We start from the raw sequence: 18,503 nt of genomic DNA, 5'->3' as shown, positions 1-18,503 counted from the left end.
TTACTAGGCTATTGACCCAGAGGTCATTTAAAACCTAGCCATTTTATTCCAATGTAATAACAAAGATACTCTAGTCAATACCTATGATTGTATTTAGTAGTGACTGCCCATGTCCAGGAGGGTTGTGGGCATTATCCCCAGTAAGAATTTACAGTTCCCCATCCACTCGCCTGGGTTCCTTTTGAATAGTGTCATAGAGGTGCTCTGCTTCACATGAATTGGCAGCCTATTCCAAAGACATGACAGTCACTGGGAGACAAATCTGTCCTCCAGCACATCTTATTCAAGTCACAGGCCATATTTAGGTCCCTGAAATGGGTAGCTCTAGTCCCGTTTGATTTATGGATGTGCAGCAAATTTATTAGGTTTAGGTTAAAGATCGATTTTGTGTGGAAGAATATTGAACTTTTGTAACATTTTTTACAATAAATTCTACAAGCATTTCAGTGGAACTGGTCTGCAGTTCATAGTTTATTATTAGGTTGGAGATTACTCTGTAAGTCATGCATAAGTGTCCCCTAAGAAGTCTATACAATACTGAGTATAGTGACAGGGACTTTAGTCTGTCTGTGTAAGGCATTTGTTTGACTCCCATGATCTTCTTAGTTAGAAACCTCTGAGGTCTCTCCAATTGCTGCAAACACTTTGTACAGTACATGCTGAAAGGGGTGTTATACTCAATTATGGGCCTGATTAGTAATGAGTATAGAAGATTTTTAACCTCCTTTACTCTAGAGGTGATGTCTTTGCTAAGCAAGTGTACTATGTAGAAAGCCTTCATTACTGCAGTAGACACATGGTGGCCAAAGTTAAGATTACAATCTACTTGTAATCCCAGATATCTTAACACTTTATAGGTATATAAGGGTATTGCTATTAATTTGATAGTGTGAATGGACATTGCTTTTAGCAAAGGGAATGATGATGCATTTCTTTGCATTCAGTTTGGGACTGTGACTAAAACATTGGTCGTTGGTCTGTGTAAGACCCTCCATAAGTATTCTGTAATCATTTAGGGGTTTTGATAATTGCACCCAGTTTGCAGTCATCCGCAAACTTGGTCAGCCACAGCACGTTAGTTTTGGCCTGAACTTCAGAGAAATATATACCAAACAGTAGGAACCACAGCACTGACCCTTGTGGCACCCCGCTGATGACAGGTCTGCTGGTGGATGTGGAGTCACCAGCTTTGATAGTATGTGAATGGTTTGTGAGCCAGTTGGCAACCCATCTTACAACAAAAGGGTTTACATTCAGTTTGCTAAGTTTATCAGTAATGCCTGAGTGTGGGATTGTGTTAAAGGCTTTTGCCAAATTGAGGTATGATGTGTGCACAGATCTGCCCTCGTCAATGGCACTGGTCACATTTTCAAATAAATCTACCAGGTTTAATAGGCAGGATCTGCCCTTGACAAAGCCAAATTGGGTTGGATCCAGGGTTTGGATATTGCCTCTGTCTTTATTTATCATGTCCATGATGATACGTTCCATGGCTTTACAGATGAGGCTGGTCAGACTTATGGGTCTATAATTTCCTGGATCTGCTGCTAAGCCACTCTTGCGGAGGAGAATAACTGCTGCTGTTCTCCATTCCACAGGAACAAAGCCAGTGGTTAGGCTGTGATTGAATAGGATACATAATGGTGATGCTAGTTCATGTTTTTTGTTTAGAAGACAAGCAGGGATGCTGTCTGGTCTCATATAGGCTGTGTTTTTTGCTTTAGACAAGGCTTTAATGACCTGCTCTTCAGATATGTAGGGTGTGGGGAGTTGGGGGCAAGGTTTGTGATAGATTTGGAGGGGATAAGGGAGTGAAATGTTCACCAAATCTGTCCACTAGCAAGTCTGCTATATCTGTAGGATCAGTGTATGTGATACTGTTAGTCACTAGTTTGGAACATGCTTGAATTCTACCTTTTAAGCTACATACTTAGGTGTAAAAGGCCTTATGATTATCCTTGGCTGTGATTGCTAAGTTTTTCTCAAAGTTACCGTTACAGGATTAGATGTCATATTTTCCTGTTGAGGCTGAGGAGGGTGCTTTTCCATTTTGTGGCCTTGCCTTAGTTTTCTTAGACAGCGGCTTTTTGCATTTGTTGTAAAGTTTGTTGATGCTAGATATCCACCATGGTGGCCTTTTTTTACTTGCGGCTCTGGCTTTGATTCTCTCTGGAACTGCTAAGTCTATACACCTATACAAGTGATTGTACATGGCTTTACTGTAAGCTTAGGTATAGTTACCACTTCCAGCTGGAGTGGGGCTTGGAATGCACTTATACCTTCCCCTAGGAGGGTATAGTTTGCTTTAGTGAAGTTTTTAAGTCTGACTTCACCCTTTGTGAGTTCTGGTGTTAGTGCCAGTTTGAAGGCAACTGATTTGTGGTCAGATTTAAATAATGGAGGTCTGACAGCTGCTGTAGTGTATCTGTTTGTCAGGTTAGTGAGGACCAGATCTAGTATGTTTGGTCCTCTTGATAGGGTTTGAGCAATTTGTTCCAGGGCATTTCAGTTAACAAAGACAAGGAACTTTTGTGCTAGTGAGTTAGGGTTAGAGTAGGTTTCCAAGTTGATGGTGGGATCATTGAAATCCCCCATGACAGAGTATTTGGCAATGTTTGGATTGGTTCCAGTTTGGTCAAGTAGGCCTTGTGCACATCATGATCCATTGAGGGAGATCTATAAATAGCTAGGACTTGAATGGGGGTCTTACCCACAGTAATAATATGAACATGGAATAACTCCATAGAGTTGTCCAGTCTAACTAGTCGGGAGGTGAATTTTTCTCTAATATATATATAGAGACGCTGCCTCCTTTGGTTCTCACACATTCGTTTTGTGGTCTGAAGGTGTGGAAGGCATTGTACCCTTGCAAGACCAGGGTACTGTCTGAGGCCTTGAACTAGGTTTCTGTGACTACACAGACATTTACATCCTCCGGTGATAGAAGTGCTTCCAGGGTGTGCAGTTTTTGTTTTAAGCTCCTAGCATTTGGCAGCATAACCCTTATTTTGTTATGGTTGCCAATTTTCACGTTGGCAATTTTGTTTTTGAGACCTTACCTAAAAAAGAGACTATGGGGGAAGCAAGAGCCTTTGCCAGCAGCTGAAAGCATAGTGGTGCCTGGTGCAAATCATCTCTGGCAAAGCAGTGAGGTTTGTTGACCATGTCATCCCAGGCTGAGAGAAACTGGATTCCCTTTAAATGACACAAAAAAACTAAGGCAATTATTGAAATTGATAATTTTTTGTTTATACTGTGGCATCATTCTAGGTGAGAGTAATATGCTCCTCTAAGCTAAGGACATACCTGGCTGGGACACATACTCAGAGTGCTCAATCATATCTCTCTTCATATATTCCAGTGAGGTACATCTCAGGTCATTCACTCCAACATGAGCTATGACAGAGTCATAATGATAACTTGTTGCCAAGAGATCTGAGTGCATTGTGATCTGGCACCAGACAGGCAGCTGACCGTGACTTTCTCCTTATTTAACCTGGGGAGTGGGACATCCAATGACAAGAAAATTAGTTTTTTGAGTGTTATGCCTTAAGGGCAAGGTAAGTGAGACAATGGTGTCGGGAACTGTGTTAGCTGTAGCAGTCTTTTGTTTTGGAGGTCTCTGGTGTTTCACTAAGTTTTTGGAAGAACCTCCGCATATGTTGATTTATGTGCTGGATGAGTACTATGTGCATGAGTAGTGGTATTATGTGCATGAGTAGTGGTGGGTGAGTTGACAACGTTTTCAGTGTTACTGGTTTGAGTGCAAGAGAGCAGGGATTCAAGATTCTTGGTGTAGATACATCTCTTACATTCTGTACTAGAGTGAGTTATTAGTAGACAGTTGTCAGTGTACATGAGGCAGTTGCTACACTGCCTCAGGAGACCCAGTCAACAAGGCTGGCAGGAGAAAGAAGGGTAGTCCAACTGTCCATAATGCTAGGTTTGAAGAACTGTTATCAGAAAGGGGGTGCTTTCCAGACTGATTTAGAAGATGCTCTGTAGATGGGTATTTCTGATGGGGTTTTTGTTTGGTGGTTTAATAGGTCACAGCTCACTAGGAGTACTTCTTAGACCAGAGATGTACTAAAGATGAGGACTACTCTAATGTACTACAACTGTATCTAAGGGAAAAATTGTTGAAATTGTCTGGCTATGGTGCAGCAGTGCATGGTGCTGCCTTATGTGCAAATAAGCAGAAACCTGTTCAAATGTGGGGCTTAAATACCAGAAGCTAAAAACTTAAAAAAAAAAGTTTAAAAAACTTAAAAGAACCAATGAGGGTGTTTACTCCAAGCCCTAGTCCAATCACCCTTCACCAGACAGATTCCAGTCACCGCACTTCTCTCACAAGGATGCAGAAGGGGCCTTCTAATCAAAGATGGCTTGGAAAATGTGCTCAACAGTCACTACAAACAGACCTAGATGCTGCAACACTGTATCTGGACTATGCTACAGCTACTAGCTACACTAATTTATGCAGGACACACTACAAAAAATGTTTTAAACAGCAGAAAAACAGCAGTGAGACATTAAGAAATGTTTTAAGCAGCAGAAAAGACAGCAAGGAGACACTAAAGAATGCTTTAAACAGCAAACAAATCAGTTATTTAAAACACTGCTTGGCAGGAAAACAGAACAAACAGAAAAGATGCTTTGCAAACAGTGAAAAGTAGCAGCAATTACTTTGTAAACAGTGAAAATAGCAAAAAAGCTTTGGAACAATAACAACAGTAACAAAATACAATTTAACAGGCACAGTAAGGCAGACAAAGGCAGTACAAACAGTTACAGTTTAGTTTACAGTATTTAAACACAGTATTAAATAAGCAGAACACAATAAAAGGTGCAGTAAGTATTATAATAAAAAACAAAAAAAAAAACAAACAAAACCACTCAGCTCAAAGTTGTGGTTGGTAGTCCACCTTAGTTCAGCTCAGGTCAAACAAGCAGAAACTGGCTCAGACACATGGCTTAAATACCAGAAGCTAAAAACTAAAAAAAAAAAAAAAAAAAAAAAAAAAAAAAAATAAAAAACCTCAAAAGAACAAATGAGGGTACTTACTCCAAGACCTAGACCAATCACCCTTCAGTAGACAGGTTCCCTTCAGCACACTTCTCTCACATGGGTGCAGAAGAAGGACCCCTTCCCATCAAATATGGCTTGGAAAATGTACACTACAAACACACCCAGATGCAGAAACCTCTATCTGGACTATGCTACAGCTACAGCTACTAGCTACACTAATTTAGGCAGGAAACACTAGAAAATATTTTAAACAGCAAAAAAAAAATAAATAAATAAAAACAGCAAAGAAACAGTTAAGAATGCTTTACACAGCAAACAAATCAGTTATTTAAAACACTGCTTGGCAGGAAAACAGAACAGATGCTTTGCAAACAATGAAAAGTAGCAGCAATTAATTTGCACACAGTGAAAATAGCAAAAAAGTTTTGCAATAATGAAAACGGCAACAAAATTCAATTTAACAGGCACAGTAAGGCAGACAAATGTGGTACAAACAGTGTTTAGTTTACAATATGTAAATACAGTACACAATAAAAAGTGCAGTAAGTGTTATAATCAAGTAAAAAAAAAAAACAAGCAACTTATGGTCTTTGGGAAGCTCAGAAGCTTGTAGTTGTCTGGTATCTCAGCTCAGAGTTGTGGCTGGTAGCCCACTTGGTTCAGCTCAAACACAGGGCTTAAATGCCAGAAGATAAAAACTTAAAAAAAACTTTAAAAAAACTCAAAAGAACCAATGAGGGTGCTTGGTCCAAGCCCCAGACCACAGACAGGTTCCAATCAATACTTTTCTCAAAAGAGTACAAAAGGCTCCTTCCCATCAAAGATGGCTTGTAAAATGTTCTCAGAAATCAACAGCTACTACAAATAGACCCGGATGCAGCAAGCCTGTATCTGGACTATGCTACAGCTACTAGCTACACTAATTTAGGTGGGAAACACTAAAAGCTATTTTAAACAGCAGAAAAACAGCAGTGAGACACAAACATTTTTTAAACACCAGAAAAACAGCAAGGAGACATTAAAGAATGTTTTAAAAAGCAAACAAATCAGTTATTTAAAACACTGCTTGGCAGGAAAACAGAACAAACAGAACAGATGCTTTGCAAACAGTGAAAAGTAGCAACAATTACTTTGCAAACAGTGAAAATAGCAGAAATGAAGTAAATAATACTTTCTTATTGGTGTTTATTGTCCATTTCCTTTGTATGACATAAAACTGCATGTGGAAACATTGCAAATTAATTCACATTATAAGTATACATTATCACTTGTCCAGTCAGGATAAAACAGACGAACGGTTGTGGGTTTGATTCAAGCAGCTTTATTACATACAAACATAGCAGGACTGAGTCTTAGTAACTTAAATTTAAATAAACTTATAAACAGACTGACTGCACTCATACATGTTAACACTCTGGCTGTTCACTCAAAATGGCACTGCTGCCTGCATATGTTCTCTATTTATAAGCATGTGCCCTCACTTTGAAATGCTTCTTAAAGTCACAGCACACATTCTGATCTACATCCTCCTTCTTTGAAAAATAAGTCATGCACAGTAATAATGGCAATAATCATTGACATGCAATTGTACAGAAATAATCCTTTGACATGCAATTATACAGAACTAATTACAAGTGAAACAATCATGTCCAGGTTGCTGTGTATTTTGCACTAGGTCCAGAAATATGACCTGATCATGTGACATAAAAATTAGGACTTGGTTTAGCAACAGAGACTGTCTTTAATGAATGTTCATCTTCGGGGACATCTGGGACATCATTAGGTAGTAAGACATGTCCTTCAACAGGAACATCATCTGGGTTGCTCTGAAATCTAGAGTCTGTATCACAGGTACGATGCTGTGATATTGATTCAGACACCTGAAGAAGATGCCTGCTATTTCTTCTGTATTCTATACCCTTAGATTCTACTAAGTAAAATCTCAGCTTGGCACATATACCTCTCACTTGACCAATTAGATCAAAACCTTTCGTCATTTGCATCCTCACTATCTCTCCTTCTTTCAATGGACAAAAAGTTCTCCTCATTTTATCATAGTTGGACTTCTGGAATTAATGCTTTTTGAATAGTTGGGCTTTGATTGCTCTGGTGTTTTTAGCATTAGGCACCAACAAACTGGAACTGATAGGCAAGGTTTTTCTGATTTGCCTAGATAGAAGTCTCTGAGTAGGTGAGCCCAGTAAATTACGGGGTATATTTCTGAGATTAAGCAAATTCAAGAAAACATAGGTATTGTCATGCTTTGACCTCTCTAGTAATTGCTTTGCACTTTGTAATGCATGTTTAGTTAGGCCGTTTGACTGTGGGTACTCAGAACTACTGGTAACATGGATAAAGTTCCACTCTTTTGCAAATTTCTGAAATAGCTGACTGGTAAACTGAGCACCATTGTCAGAAATAACTGTGTGGGCTACCATGGATTGAGAAATGATGTTTCAACTTAGTAATGACAGTACTGGACGTTAGGTTAGGTAGCAGATCAGTCTCAAACCAATTCAAATGAGAGTCTGCCAACACTAAGTAATGTTGACTATTCCATTAAAATATGTCAGTGGCTACTGTTGACCAAGGTAGTTCAGGAATCTAGTTTAGCTGAAGTGGACCTTTTTGCAAATACGGTTTAGTACTATTGCATACTGAACAAGATGAAAGTAGTTTATCAATATCTTTTGACAGAGAAGGCCTAAATACTAGTCCTTTTCCCCTCTTTTGGTAACTTCAAAACCTGGGTGGCCACAATACAAAATCTGGATGTACTCATGTTGTAAGGAAGTAGGAAAGACAACTTTAGGACCTTTGAAAACGATACCATCTTCCATCAACATCTCATCTCTGTAAGGAAAATAACATTGCACTTCTGTTGCTACACAAGATTGCTTTGACAGCCATCCAACACTGATGAAGTGGTTGAGCTTTTGCAAAATTGGATCAGTCTTTGTATGATCTCTTAGCTCATCAAGTCTTGTGGTCGAACAATTACACACTTCCATGACATTGAAGTCAAAATTCTTTGCATCAAGCTTTTCTGTGGTACTTCTGGGTGATCTGGATAAGGTATCAGACAGATAAAGAAGTCTGCCTTTTGTATAGACCATTTTGAAGTTGTACTTTTGTAATCTGAGCATCATTCTTTGTAGTCTTACTAGAGCCATATGCATAGGCTTCTTTAAAATAGTGGCTAGAGGTTGATGATCATTCTCAATTTGGATAGCTCAGCCATAAATATAATCATGGAACTTCGAACATGTGAACACAATTGCAAAAATTCATTTTCAATCTGAGCATACTGCATCTCAGTTTGGGTAAGAGTTCTAGATGTATAGGCTACTGGCCTGCCCTCTTTAAGAATAACTGCACCAAGGCCAAACTTTGAAGCATCCCAGGAAAGAATTACTGGTTTGTGGATATCATAGTATCTTAACACTGGTGGACTGGAAATTTTCTGTTTCAGGTCATCAAATGCTCTCTGGTGTTGTTCCAACCATTACCAGGTAACATTTTTGCATGTCACCTCTCTTAAAGGTGCTGATAGTTCACAGAAGTCTGGTATAAACTTGCCCAAATAGTTTACCATACCAAGAAAATGCTGTAAGGCTTGGACATTGTCTGGAGCTGGCATCTTAAGAATGGCTGTTTGTTTGGAAAGATCTGGTTGTAAGCCTGAACTGGTAAATAAATGACCAACATAAGTAACTTCTGGTAGCCTGTATTTACATTTCAGAGGATTGAGCTTTAGATCACTTCACTTGCTGCTTACAGAACTTTCCTGACATTTCTGTAATGCTCTGCTTCACCATTGCCTCCAACTAGTAAATCATCTACTATTATAGTACACAGATAGCCTGAAAAACTTTGCTCCATTGCACGCTGAAAGACTTCGCTGGCAGAATTTATTCCAAAAAGCATTTGTTTCTCAAGTCAGTAATATAAGCTGCAAAAGTTTCTTTTGGCTTTTGGTCTCTTACATAAAATAAGTGCCTCTCCAATGTAACATTTGTCTGGGGGTTACACATTAATTTAAATTTATGTTTCAAGCACTCAGGGTCCTCCCTTGATTTGGCTTGTACAACAATATGATGGTTTTCCCCTTCTCCTGCATATACTGCTAGTGCATACAGAAATGAAAGCTCTCTTTCAATGGCTTCTGACCCCACTAGATTAAGTAGTATAAATCCCCTTGTACATGCATCTTTATCTGAAAAGCTGCTTGTGTGAAAAGTTCATATTCCTGCTCAAATACTATCTAATTCTCTGCCATATTCTGATCAAACACAAGTGGACTGGGTCTGCAAAATGCCTTTGTCATGCCAATACACAGAAATAAAGACCCTTGGAATTATGTGCGAACATATACTCATATATGTCAGAAATCTATGCCATAAACTTGTAATTATGCTCAACAGCACAGTAGACTCTTTGAAATAACTGCACTTTGTGAAATAAGTCGCTGTAGCACAAGAACACTTTGAAATCACTATACTTTGTGAAACCACTCTTATCAGTGTAAGAAACACTTCAAAATGACTGCACTTTATGAAAGAACTGTACACAGCACAAGAAACTTCTTGAAATGACAGTACTTTGCAAAATAACTATGTACAGTGGAAGAAACACCTTGAAATGACTGTAGTTTGCAAATGAACTGTACACAGCACAATAAATGTCTTGAACTGACTATATTCTGACTGCACTTTGCAAAATAAATCTACTTTGCATACAGTAAACTCCTTGAAATAATTGTACTGTAATAAAGCACACACTGCAAACACTTTGCACGCTCTGAGATACTTTGAACAACTCTAGTCATAATTTAAATAACTTTACTCAATGCAAAATAGTAGCGCATATTAAAAAACATGTTGTTTACTAAAAAAACTGCAGTTGCTTTGCTTTTCCATGCTTATTTTGCCATTTTATTGTACTCATTATGCTCGTTTGACTTTTGTCATACTTGTTATACTTTTCTTGTGCTCGTTTTACTTTTAACATGCTGGTTGTGCAAATCAGATGTAATTCTGAGTGCTCTTATAAGTATTTTGAATAATTTCATCAAATATCTTGGTTTTGAACATTTTGTTTAATCAGTAATGCATTTTGTGCTTTTTGTTTGATTAATAATGCATTTTTGTGCTTTTTGAATGCTTCATATCATTTTCTTTATAAAATAAATAATTTATGCGAGTTTTAATTACCTGAAATACATTTCTGACCTTTTTCAATCATTTGAGCAGGTTGAAACAAGTCATTCCTCTATATACCTCCATTTCTAACTGTGCACTTCATGGCTTGACTTCTGGCTTCTTTCTGGCTTCTTCTTGTTTAGAAAGCCAGGTTCCAACACCATGTCATTCAGTAATGCCACTTCTAATACCATGTTGTTCAGACATGCCATTTCTAATACCATGTCATTCAGACATGCCACTTCTGACACCATGTCACTCATCTGGTCAGGATAAAGCAGATGAACAGTTGTGGGTGCGATTCAAGCAACTTTATTACATAAAAAAATCAGGATTGAAGCTTAGTAACTTAAACTTAAATAAACTTTAAACAGACCGATTACTGCACTCACAGATGTTAACACTCTGGCTGTTCATTCAAAATGGCACTGCTACCTGCACGTGCTCTCTATTTATATGTACTTGCCCTCACTTTGAAATGCTTCTTAAAGTCAGAACACACACTCTGATCTACATACATCATATATTCACAATACATGCATGTGTTGTTCCCCCAAGCAGTACAACCCCAGGGGCTCAGTATTTGTTACACACATATATCAACCACACTATAAACTGTAACATACAATGTTGTGTGCTCCCTTATGGACAGGGCCAGTGGATGGTGCTGACAACCTTGCTCAGCTAAACTCAAACATCCAACTATGCTCAATAAGTGTAGTTGCGTTTTTACACATCTAGGCTTCTACACACCTAGGACTTACTCTCCAGGAAGGTTACTGGCCTCATATGAACCTATGAATCTATGTGCCTCTGCAGGCTTCCCAACCTGTTGTCCCCCACATGGCCTGCTGATATCATCTACCATAAGTTCACTTGCAGCCACGTAAAAGTCAGACTTTTGCCATGGTGCTTGCATAAATTACTGTGTTCTATTGTCTGTTCATAGGTTCATAGATTAGTACTAGGCCTAGCCAATTACCCCATGTAAGAGTCAAACCCTATACCTTGTGACTGTAAGGTAAACACCATACCCATTATACCAACCTCCCAACCCCCTCTATGTACTTAGATAGCTAGGGGTTCTGTTCTCAGTGCAGTGAACTGTGCATGTTTGTGTGTGTGTGTGTGTGTGTGTGTGTCCAGACAGAAAAGCAAGTGTGTATCCTGCAGTTATTACCCAAATCCCAGAAATTGACAGTATTTAGATACCAGCACCTATCTACACATCCATTTCAGGCAGGCCTCCCACCTTCTTTTCTCCAACATGCACTGCTAATGTCATTTGTTATAAGTTGACCTGCAGCAATGTAACGGTCAGACTTGTGTTATGGTCCTTGCATAGAGTACTGTGTCCTATAGTCTGTGTACTTAGGAAGAGGTTCTGTTCTCATGGCATTCTACTGTGTGTGTGATTGTCTACTCAGCAGAGTAGACATGCTATCCTACAGTGAGCTCTACAATGGCATGGTTTCTAGGGAGTACCTCCATGCATGTGGGTTTATGTGTTGTGAACTTGTTATGTACAAGAGGTAAAGTATATGTGCTGATATGTTTGATATCTGGTTTGTTGTTATGTGAGAGAATTAATTCTAAATTCATAGTATAGATACAGCTCTCACATGTTGTATTAGTTTATTTTAGTAGTAACTGGATGTCAGTATACATGAGGCAATTGCTACATTGCCTCAGGATGCCCATGTCAATCAGGCTGCCTAGAGAAATGGTGGGAAACTGTCCATCCATTATGGAAGGTATATATTCTTGTAACTAGTGGGGAGTGGGCTAGAGGGACCAGGTTTTGCTGTAAGACTAACATAAAGTGTCTATTCTATGGAGGGCTAGGGGTAGAAAAATCTGTCAGTGCTTCACAATGCACAACTGAGTTGTTAACAGGGCAGTAGTGGAAGCCCTGAGCAGCTCCAGTATACTGAGTGCAACTCCAGCCAAACATGACACTGGAATACAAGTGAAGTTAAATAATTTTTTAAAAGTAAACAAAGGGAAAGGCTGACACTGAGCCTTATTCCAGCAATCCCCAACTCAAATGGGTCCTTGGCTGTACACTTCTGCCACAAGGGGATAGGGGTCTTTATAATGTAAGATGGCTGGTTTTATTGCTCAAATAATACCAAGCAGTCTAGATTCAGCAAGCCTGAATTTAGCCTATGCTATAAAATGCAGAAGTAAAGGAAAAGTACTAAAAATTTAAAGTGCAAAAAATCATAATCACAACAGCAAAAAAAAAAAAAAAGTTTAAATAAAGCAGCATTTCAGAAGAATACTCCAACAAGAGCGTAGAGAACAAACTTTCCTAGTGATAAATAAGTGTTCTGGAACCCAAGTACTTAAACTATAACTAAGACACTTTCAGAATAACAGATATAATAAGCCTTCAACCAGCAATTCCCACCTTAGATGGGTGTAGGCTATCATCTCCTGCCACAAGAGTCTACACCACAAACCTTCCTGATGCAAAATAACTGTTTTGGAGGCCAATAACCTAAACCATAAGAAAGACACTTAGAACAACAGGCACAATAAGCATTCAATCGGCAATTCCCAGCTCAGAAGGGCAGAAGATACCATCTCTTCCCACAAGAATGTAGACTACAAACCTTCTTAGTGTAAGACAACTGGCCTGAAGCCCAAGTGCTAAAACCAAAAGTAAGAGGCTTAGAATACCAATTACAATTTAATGTGATACCAGACAGATGACAGTGACATGTCTTTTAATCTACCCACATACAGCATGCTATGGTTAGTAGGCCCTGTGCTATCTTGTTGAGAAAGTCCTGTGGTCTGTACAGCTGCTTACGTGTCAGGTGAGGTTCATGCAAAAGAGAACATAATACTGTATTAATATTCTGATGAGTTTGACTACAGTGCTGTCACACAGTCCTGAGATCTGAATCTGATGGTGTGCCTTATGATGTGCACCATATATATGTACAGGAAAACATTAAAGAGAAATGTTAGAAAGTAATGAGACACATAGCATTTCCTAACTTCACAACCCTTACAAGAAAATGCAAGAAAGTACTAACATGGTGATGCTATCAACTGTATAATGTGGAAGGCAAATATAAGTAACAAGTACAATTATCAGTTCAACAACACAAATGCAGATATATTAGGCACTAATGTAACTATGCCCCCTTTGCAACAGACAAAAAACTTTTGTATCCCTGAATCCAAAAAGGAGAAAACAGGGAAATGGCACAATTACCATCACTTGTACAAGGCTTTGTGGGGTTGGGGGCAGGAGGCCTAGGCTGACACAAAAGGTTGGTGAGTATGTGTAAGAAAGGGAAGCATGCAGGCTAAACCATGTGACTTTTGTGTGTGTGTATGTGTGTGTGTGTCTGTAGGGGTCCTCTTTGTGAAAGTGGTGTGTGAGAGTCTGCAGGAATACAGCCAAGCTCAGTGCTAGCTATTTGTCTTGGTATGTTGGACAGGTGTGAGCAGTGCATGGTAGAGGTGGCAGTTCATCGTTGTCACCACTGACCATGAGAACTGGCTCTACCAGAAGTTGCACTGGCAGCTCCATGGCCAAGGTCAGATGCAGTGCTGCTACCTGAGCATGACTGATGTCTGTTGGACATGCTCCCTTCATGGAAATGCCTAAGACCACAACCCTATGGCATGCCAAGTGTGGGTGTGGACAGCACACTCATCAATGGACTAGGAGAAGTACTGCCACTACAGGAGTTTGATTGGGCATGGCCACGTTGGCTATCAGCAGATGTTGTGGCTGACCTACACCCATGAGGATGCTGTTCCCCTCCCAGCAGATGTTTCATCACATACACTGCTCGCTCCATGACAGACACCCCTCAGTCCATCACAGATACTCCTTGTTCCAACATGTCATTCATCCAATCCAGTGAATTGATGACACTGTGGAGGCAGTCACACATGTCAGACTATGCCACATCCACAACCCTGAGTATTTGTCTGGAGCACCTTTCTAAATGTGCCTGTGCCTTCAAGATGGTCCTAAACATATTTTGAGTGACAAGGGAAGAGACACCTGCACCAGTTGGGGGAGGGACAGCAGACCCCCTCTCTGCACTCCTCTCAATCCTCCTGTGTAGCACCTCACCAACACTTTTGCTACAGCTAGGCTCAACAGGCACTAAAGTCACAGTAGCCATACTTCCCTCCTCAATGTCCTCACCCTCATCCTGTCCTATATCTGTGGGTTCAGTGGACTGGGTAGGCCTACTGGCTGTATCCTGGGAAAAAGAAGGGGGTGGCTGGATGTCAACCTCTGTGTCAGATTCAACCTCTGCACCCCCAATTGTGTTACAGTTTTACCACCATCATCATCAGTGTCTGATGAGACACTAATATGAGGTGGCACAGGGCCCATACTCCCACTGTCATGATCACCTGTGACAAAAAGGGAGAAACACAGTCATACATTAAAACCTGCACTACTAGCAAATAATAGTGCTGTCACTATTACAGACAGTACAGCAATACACACAACAGGCCTAAAATGACACATTATGATATTTCTATAAATTGATCCACAGTACTGAAGTAAATTTATTTGGCTTACCATCTGAAGGAGGCATACATTGCTGGATTCCTGACGGTCCTGAAATAAGTTACACAAGAGGTAAGGGCAATGTCACCACATTTAACAGTAAGAGAGGGGGTACTACATGTACTCCTCTATATCTGTATGATGTGTACATTCAACAAGAATGTGGCTGACAACTCCAAACTGAGCTTATCACTGTACCAATCTTCAACCCCCCCCCAAAAAAATACATGTGATATAGTACTAACTTTTATTTCAGTTGTTTTACTGCGCAACAGTATTTGGCTGGTCATATAACAAAGCCTATGTGGAAGCTCTTCCTGGAACTGAGAAGGAGTGGTGCCCATGTCAATGACATGTTGTGGTCCACTCTGCTGTGAGTTGTCATGTTGTAGAAGATTTGCCAGGAATTCATCATTGATGGTGAGAGGTTGTTCTGCAGCAGGCCCACCTCTGGTTACCCTCTGGTCTTGGGCAACAGAAGCTGCATGCATCCATGCAGAGGTGATCATGTCAGTGGCCCTGTGGTGCACCTGCTTATAAGTCTGGTTGTGGCCGCCCACAGAATTTATGTTGGCAACTATCTATTGTCATAGTCTCAGCCACTCTGACCCCTTCCCAGAAGACAAGCCCCATGTTGACAGAGTGCATCATAAATTATAATATTCCCAGCCTCACTGAAGGGGTTGTCTCCACCTCAATTAAATTTTCTGTCCTAAAAGACAACACAATGATAATGCACATAAGTATCACATAACTGCAAAGTAACTGTCACCAGATAAAACAGTTAAGGTAGGCAGTCAGTAGTAGCCACTGGAAAAACATAAAACACTCTACAGATGTGAAATACTGACAACACACAGGATGCAAAACAAGGAGAGTAGCAAGAGCAACATATCCTTGTATGTGCCATAGCAATAACTCAACTGTGCTCCCTCTCAAAATAACAGTCTATTCTAGTCTGGGACATAACAGTAGCTTTTATTTGCTCCCCCAGCCACAAAAGAACAGAAACCTGAATCATTTTGCTAATAAAACACATTTGAAATGTTAAACATGAAAGGACCTCTCCCTGAAACATTTGGACATATGTACCACACAGCTTTCTATTTTCATATTGTCAATCATTTGCACCTCTGAAATGGCTCGACAAATATGGCCATGCCATCGGTGCACTTCTAACCAATGCATACAGATAACAATGTAAAAGATTTTGCTTCACGTTATTCATTAACATATTCCAGCTTATGCATTATGTAGGTAGCAAAATGAGAGCATACCTGTTGGAGTTCGATACTACTCTGTAAAGATAGCTTTGGAAATATTTTGCTTGCCAAACATGTAGCAAGTATCCTCACCATCAGTTTGACTAGCTACACATTTGCCTTTATATAATAGAGTAGCATATTAATGGATTGCAGAGAAAGATTCCATTCTGTTTTTCCTGTGGATTTGAAAAGTAGTGGAGTGCGGACTCAGAAAGTCAACACAGACAGAATGTTAGGAACTGCTGCTGCTTAACTCAATTTGTATGTGCTACAGGCTGCACACAATGCTGCTGCTACTACCAATAGGCCTAGGCCAATTTAGAGAAGAGTCTTCAGGCCACATTTAACTTCTTATCACAACATACATGACATGGACATTGTAGAGTCTTACAGGGTGGACAGGAACACAATACAGGAACCCTGCAACCTCTGCCGGCCTCACCTCAGAGTCACAGCCTTTACCTACCCATGTATTGGCTGTGTAGTGCTTGCATCACAGTCAGCCTTGAACTAACACTGTGGCAACTGCTGCATTTACAAGGTAAGTCCTGAACATGTACTGTATTGTATAATAATATTATGACATGTCCTTGTATTTCATCACTTTATAAAGTAAGCAACTACAAGGTGGGAGATTTGTACAGAAATTAATGTAACATGTGGCAGTAGAGAGTTATTTGACTTGTATGTTGCCATTAGCATGTAGTAGGCCTCAGGCCTCAAAGATTCATACATTGATACCTCCCCAAAGTACTGATAATGACTGCATGCTCTCAGTTTAACATCATACATTTGTAATGGGAAATCATAACAGAGAGAAGTTAGAAAGTAATGACACATATAGTAGTTTCCAGCTTCACCATCATCACAAGATCAAACAGGCAGGATGCCAAACAAGGAGAGTAACAGCAACAACATATCCTTGTTTGTGCTATAACAGTAGCTCAGCCTGGGTCCACCAACTCAAACGAACAGTATACCCTTACATGAGCCATGACAGGAACCCACCTTTGCTCCCCACTCTCAAAATAGCAGTCTATGCTTATTCGTGGCACCCAACCTGCACTTAATTTGATGGCAACTGCATATCATAGTGTTCCCAGTTAATATCCTCACACATTTTAAGGTAAATGATATAGACTGGCTTACACACTGTATGTCTCTGAGTACTGGTCAGATAACTGATAAATGACCACGAAGCACAGAAAGGTAGGACACAGCTGTGTATTTGGAAGGAATAATAATAACAGGTTATGTGTTCGCTAGGTCAACTATATACAAATATAGTAAATATAATACATTTACAAATACCAGGTCATGCCTTGATATAAGTGTACATTCAGTTGCAACTGGTTGTGTGAGGAATTATGCTATGACCAAGCTGTTTGTGTGACAAAGATGGATAAGTTCCCTTCCTGTTTTCTGATACTGCATTGCAATATGAGTTGGGATCCAGATCTATGTAGTCATATCTCATGTGCACTAATATTTTCTGCTGTGTATGTCATAAATTGATTTTTCTCATTTCAAATAATTCTCCATTTTTTATAATTTTTTGGGGGGCACTGTTTGCACAATGTGTTGCTTAGCACAAACAGCTTTGGCTGTGCACATCTCATTTCAGCATAGAGTGGCAGTGCACAAACCAGAAGAATGGGCCACCCAGGTAGCAGACAGGACACAGACAGCCACAAATATACACTGGATGCATGCAATTAATACTATTGGCCATCAAAGAATAAAACATGAACACATTTGCAAAATATTACATGAATTTGGAATATCACCTCCAAGGAGAAGGGTGACCACAACACAATCTGTTGTACAGGGAGTTGGACCAAATCAAATGTGTCATGAAGATACTTGTGAAAAATGGAGAGCTATGTATGGAACAATTTTTTTTGTGGGAAAGGTACCCATTTTTTTCAGAGAGAGAGAGAGGAATGTTGGAGAAGGGATGTAGGAATGTCTGGGTGAGGTAAGTTAGGCAGGTAAGGAAGCAATTGCAGACAGACAAGACAAACAAGACAAGAGACAGGGATGGTGAAGGACACAAGAGGTGGGTAAACACCATGGTTGGGGCAAGGGTGGGAAATCCAGGTACCATGCACAATGAGGTGATTGACAGTGAGAATCTAGTTCTCACCTAGTGGATTGTCATCACTGTCACCTCACTGAACTGCTGGCTGCAGTGAGCACTGTCTGTGTCTCCTATGTGCACTCTGAATGAGGATGGAGACAAGGCACTCCATCTGGCATAGGCATACACCTGCAGTGTGGTGCAGAATCCTATGCACCATCTCTGGCAGTTCCTGACCATAATAAACTCACTATCTCTGCTATTGCTCCCAGAGAGAGCCACAGGCCTATCCTCTGGGGCAGAATTACCTGAGGTGCTGGGTAGTGCAGGGGCAGCAGAGGGGGTGCTACTAGGCTGTGCAGCAGACATGTTG

This window comes from Protopterus annectens, chromosome 9.part0, assembly GCF_019279795.1.
Source record: "Protopterus annectens isolate FY-2018-M chromosome 9.part0, PAN1.0, whole genome shotgun sequence".
Taxonomy (NCBI): Eukaryota; Metazoa; Chordata; order Ceratodontiformes; family Protopteridae; genus Protopterus; species Protopterus annectens.
This window is presented reverse-complemented; position numbering follows the sequence as displayed.